A 6,576-nucleotide genomic window follows, 5' to 3' on the forward strand; every position below is an offset into this window, starting at 1 on the left:
ATTGGTCAGTAGATACAGTTAAATGCAGCTTTTTGTACAGGTCATTATGCAAGCTTTTTAGTTTTAGATAGTAACATTTCATAAAATAAACACTTGTTTTAATAAGCATATTGCCACATGGTTAAACATATAAAATTGCAGAGACATACATTTTTATGAGATTGTATTTGCTCAGACACTAAGCATACCAATTTAAGAGTCCCACTAATACACATATTTAAAACTGAAGTAGGTACTTTAACAGGAGAGAGATTGCTGATTTATTTGTCTGTGCTATGCATCAGGAGGTTGGTGGGGATTTAAACGCACAAAATTCCATATTTTTAAAGACATTTTTTTTGTAAATGCTTCCTTCTTGTAACATTTAGAATATATAATTACAAAACACTTCCCCGGTTTGATTAATTGTATTTTATTTGATTTCCTTTATGAAATTGTTTTTGAGTTTCACAATTAATCTTAATATTTTTTTTATAAATCTATAACATCTGTATTAAAAAAAACAACAACAACGAGACAATGATTAAAAAAAAAAAAAAGGCTGTGTGGGCTTTTTCCTTTTTTGTCTGAATTTGAAAACATAGCAACTGATGAGGTGGGGGAGAAAAACTTGCGATGACTGTGGTGAATAAAATGTAAAATATTTAAGCAAAAAAAAAAAAGTAGAACAAAGCTGTTGCTTTATCAGAAATAAGATTTAATAAATGAAGAGTTATAAATGAATTAGACTAAGCAAGTTGTGTGTTACATGTTTTTATTTCCATACTTATCCAAGCTTGGACATTTTTAAAATTTGATTTCACTCTTTTCCAGACATGTCAAAACTTTATCAAAACCCAGATTATTTCATTCTCTTCATTTCAATCCAAACCTTTAGTCATTAAAAAAAAATAAATAAATAAAATGGTTTATTAGGCCAAGTGCAGCGACCATCAGAGAGAAGCTCACAAGGCACCATGTGACTCAGCAGCTGACACCCCCATTAAAAGATGAAACGCTCAGGACATTAAAAAGGCAAAACGAAATACAAATGAGTAGGAATAAATCTGGTTTGGCGATATGACATTCCAGCTGATAAAAGGAGTTATCTGTCTGCAGTGGAAAATGAGCAGGGATTTTGTCCTGAGTGGAAGAGAAAGGTCACCACATGGGAGCCAGAGGGAAAAACACTCTAGATGAAGTGATGACAAGGTTTATGCAAAGAGAGAGAGTTACACAGTCACCACGTCGGCAGAAGGAATTGCATGGACTTGCATTTTCTCCATTCAACTTGAATTAACATTTCAGCAAAATAACACCAAATGATCCCAGCACTGCATTTAAAATACTTGCAGAAAAAAATTAACATAAAGGGAATCAGCCAAAATGTTCCTTGAAAATGTTGTCATAATAACTTCTTTATAGCTTTTTAGGCTGGTATAGAAGAATCATGACAACAATATTATTCAACAGACATGTTTTAATTCCCTATCGGGTTGTTTAAATGAATAAAAAAGGAGCAAAAGACTGTAACAACAGGGTCCTAAACCATAACAGATATGAAATGAAAAGAAAGACAAGAGGCTAAATATAAAGAGGTAATACATGCATGAACCTGAGGCAACTGTCTGATTAATTGAATTAATATTTAACTGATGCTTGGTTGTGGGGGCCTTAAGGCTTCTCTGCCATAATCTTACTCCTAAAAGAGTGAGATTTACCCATAAAAAAAATCTATTTTAATTTAGAAATATAAATAACAATAAACCAAATATGGGCCCTTGGGCAAATACTCGGGTCAAAGAAGCTTTCGTTGTTTTTAATGAGAAACCCCTTTAAAAAGTCCAACTCAGTCAGGAATAGTATTTGAAGACAAGTAGTAATAGCACAATAATAACAGTAATAATGAAAAAAGCTTCTTATTAAAAGATGCAAAGGCGACAAATGAAGATAAAAAACAAAACAAACATAAAACAGATAACAAATCATGAGTGGTGGTTCTAGACAAAATGTACCAAGGAGGCCAGGGTGGTGCAGGTGTTTTTAATAATGGGGACACATAAAAAAGAATAACAAACAGACAACAGAAAAATAAATAGGGCATGAATGCATCATTTCATGTATTAAGTGAGCCCCAGAGTCAAGGTCTAAGATCTAAAATGTGATCCTGTCTTAGTTCGATTTAAACATAAAGCTGTTTCTAAATTACCTTTACTCTAAATTATAAAGGAAAGATAAAACAATTGATCCAAGTGAAGTTTGAGGTTCATTCTCTTCTGTCAGTACATTATCATAATGAATTTATTTAGTATTACACTACAAAAACAGATCTAAAAAAGGAAAAGGAATCTTTAGGTAAATGTATTAGCCCTTAGTTGAAGCTGGTAATTATGATGATCTGCCTAATGGATGAGTATTTCTGCTCTAAAAAACTAAGAATAATATCATGCATTTTAAAAATGTAATGTTGCTTTTTCTAATTTTAAATGTAATTCATCATATTCCATTGCAAATTGTCTAACTTACCTTCTAAAATTTTGGGAAAATACACGTATTTCAAGAAAAATATACTTATTATATTTCAAATTTGTAGTGCGTTTTCAGTACAGGGACCATAACCGGGGCCCGGAATTGTTCTATAGGGCTACTGGCTCCTCTCTAGAACCGCCCATGCACATCATCAATAAAAGTTAAAATCACAGAAAATAGACAGTCTTGAAAGGACTTGTTTGAAGTCTGGATTTAAAGTGTGAAAGGATGTCAATAATACTGATGTCTGATGGGAAAAAGTGGGAGAAAGCTTGGGAGAAGTGGCAGAGAAAGTTCTGCTGCCAAAGGCAAAAAAAGGGAAGAGGGGGATGGGTTGAAGAATATCCTCTGAGGGAGTAAGGAGGGCTTCAGATTGATATCATTGATACTATTTGATACCCTGTGCAATAACCTGTTTCTCTATATTTGACACCCATTACAATAACTATATATCTAAATATAAATACCCAGTGGCGGTTCTAGACCTAATGTACCAGGGGGCCAGGATGGGGCCAGCGTGTTTTATTTGGGGAACAGAAAAGCATGAAATAAAAAACAAGGCAATGGATTCAAATATATTAAGACAGCTGCATGAAGTAAAATTTCAATTCAATTACATTTTATTAAAATTCTATGTCTTAGTAGATCAATATACATTCAGAATTTAGGGCTTGTACATATTTCTGACCTAATTTAAGTTAAAATAACCGTTTTCTGTAAAATCTGAATTAGAACTCAAGAAAAACTGATAATTTTTTTTTAAATTAGTTTTAAAAAACATTTAGCAGATTAAAAACTAGGCTCCTATCTCAGTACCACTGAAGCTATCACCTTAACTAATTGTATTTAAAAAAAAATGTAAAGAAAAAAAGATCCACAGGACCTATCAGTAACCATGTCTGTTCCAGTGCATATCATCTTTAGAACGTCTTTGAGTATTATCTCTTCAGTTCAGGGGCCATAACAGAGGCCAGGACATGATCTACAGGGGCACTGGCCCCCGTCTAGATCCGCCCATGTAAATATCCATCTATGTAAATACACATTTAAACACCCTGTGCAATAATGATCCTACTATAAAAAAAAAAGCTATCATATAAAAAAAAAAAAAATCATCAAATAAATAAATGTAATCTAACAAAAACTTCCAACTGTTTTTAATATTTTTTGGTTGTTTCTGCATTTTTTATTTTATTTTATTTATTATTTATTAATTTTTTTATTTTTTTTTCCTACTTGCTTTGATTCTGTTTTATCTTCCTGTATTTTAATCATGTAAAGCACTTTGCATTGTCTTTGTACTGAATTGTGCTATACAAATATATTTGCCTTGCCTTGCCATATGTGGACACACTGTGTATACTGTATATATACCATGTGCCTTTTTCTTCCTTTGGCACATTCTTCTCGTTTGACAGTTTGAGCTGATGTAACGAGTATATTTCTCTTCTGTGAGATCAATAAAGTCTATCAATCAAGATGATCGGGTGTCCAGATGGTAGTAAAGGAGTCAGACAGTAGTCTAGTTGTAAAAAAGAAAGAAGGGAGATGGTGGATTTTTTTTTTTTTTTTGGAAGCATATATAGCCTAGTTATTATAGTCTATTGACAATATACATGGTATGGTTGTTACATGTCAGGTACGCTGGTCATTGACCTTGACCAAGGCACCTTAGAGTAGAACTGCAGCCATTCCCTGGACTGGCATGGCTATCACTGCACATAGTTGGGGACAAATGCAGAGGAAAAATTTCCAACTGGGATCAGCTTCATAATTAGGGAAGGCAATGTCTTTGAGTTTATTTATTTTGCTCAGGCTACTCGTAAGCACACAGCCTGCCAAATGTTGAAAGGGCAATATTATTGCCATTGCTGTTAATATATAGTGGACATTTTTACACATTCAGCGATAAAATGTTACAGGGGATGGTAGGGATGGTCATTTAAGAAGGGGGATGATTTTTCAGAATTAAAAATTCAGCTGGAGTCAGGGTAACATTTTAGCTGCAATTCTTCACTGCTTATGGTATCAAAAAAAAAAAAAAAACGGGGAATCATCTACATACTTGTCCTGTTTTCCATTTCAAGCTGTTCAGAGTTCAGTTTGAGGAATGTTTGTTTTACCTTTTAGTTTTTCCCATAAGCGTGTTTTTTGTTGTTGTTTTTTTTAAGAAATAATATTGATGCCTGAACTATTTTAACCACTGAAAAGCAGAGGTGGTCAGTTAACACGTTCTCATGGTTAAACATAACTGTGGTGCCCTTTAGTATTAGGATGCTTTGGCCTTTTTTACACTTTATTTTTATAGCTCCTTATATTGCTTATGCAACTGGTTTGCGCTGAAATGCACTGAAAAAAGGGTGCAGAGTTGCAAAGTTGATGAAAATGTATTTATTTATATATATAGATCTCTCTATATACAGGTGCTGGTCATAAAATTAGAATATCATGAAAAAGTAGATTGATTTCAGTAATTCCATTTAAAAAGTGAAACTTGTATATTATATTCATACATTACATACAAACTCATATATTTCAGATGTTTATTTTGTTTAATTTTGATGATTACAAATGACAACAAATGAAAATCTCAAATTCATCATATCAGAAAATTAGAATATTGTGAAAAGGTTCAAAATTGATGGCCCCTGGTGCCACACTCTAATCAGCTAATTAACTCAAACCACCTGCAAAAGCCTTTAAATGGTCTTTCAGTCTAGTTCTATAGGCTACACAATCATGGGGAAGACTGCTGACTTGACAGTTGTCCAAAAGACGACCATCGACACCTTGCACAAGGAGGGCAAGACACAAAAGGTCATCGCTAAAGAGGCTGGCTGTTCACAGAGCTCAGTGTCCAAGCACATTAATAGAGAGGCGAAGGGAAGGAAAAGATGTGGTCGAAAAAAGTGAAATATATGAGTTTGTATGTAATGTATGAATATAATATACAAGTTTCACTTTTTAAATGGAATTACTGAAATCAATCTACTTTTTCATGATATTCTAATTTTATGACCAGCACCTGTATAGATATGTGTGTGATAGATGTCTACCAGTTCTGCATCAATGATTTTTCAAATTTCCAACTGGGTTTACATCTGAAAATGATTCTGTTCCATGCAGTCATACCCCTTTGGATATACATATCTATTTGAGGAACTTTATTTCTATAAAAAGAGGGAACACCTTAATCTCCAGATTCTCTGATTCAAGCCCACTTAGATCTGACAGGTCATAGCAAAGTAATCCCTCCAGCTTTAATAACGTCCAGTACCTTTAAAAACTTCGAGGTGAACTGCTTCTCATGTCCACGTGCGCGGACGTCATTGCCGCGCATGCTTCCACTGCACCGAGCTCCCTATTGGTTAGGGATCTTTCACTACGAGGTCGTATTCTACTTAGTAAAGCTGAAGGCATCTCTAGGCTTACATATGCTGCTCAGGCTTTAGATCTTAATAAAGGCACTGAAAAAGAAATAGACAAATTGCTCTTTAACTTTGTTTGGAAGAATAGAATACATTACATTCGAAAATCTACTTTAATTAACTCATATGAAAACGGAGGGCTTAACTGTTTATCTTTCTCCACATTAAATAACACATTCAAAATAAATTGGATTCGCCAGTTCTTCGCATCTCAAACTTCTATATGGAATACTATTCCGTATTACATTTTTTCAAAACTTGGGGGTTTAACCTTCTTCCTGGTGTGTAATTTTGATGTACATAAACTTCCCATCAATCTCTCTAATTTTCACCGTCAGGCTTTTTTGTCATGGTCACTTATCTACAAGCACAAATTTTCGCCTCACCGGTATTTTATTTGGAACAATAAGGACATCCTGTACAAGAAAAGTTCATTGTTCTTGGATTCTTGGTTCAGGCATGACATTACTCTGGTTGATCAACTGTTTGATGACAATGGCACATTATTGAGTTATGAGGGATTTCTCTCTAAATTTGACCTCCCTATTTCTTCTGGAGAATACGCAAAGGTTTTTGGTGCCATTTCGTCTGGGATCTGCATGTTATATAGACAGAGGCCAAGACTCGATTCTTCTTCATC

This window comes from Cyprinodon tularosa, unplaced genomic scaffold (genome assembly GCF_016077235.1).
Source record: "Cyprinodon tularosa strain WSP-4 unplaced genomic scaffold, ASM1607723v1 ctg31, whole genome shotgun sequence".
NCBI classification, from domain to species: domain Eukaryota; kingdom Metazoa; phylum Chordata; class Actinopteri; order Cyprinodontiformes; family Cyprinodontidae; genus Cyprinodon; species Cyprinodon tularosa.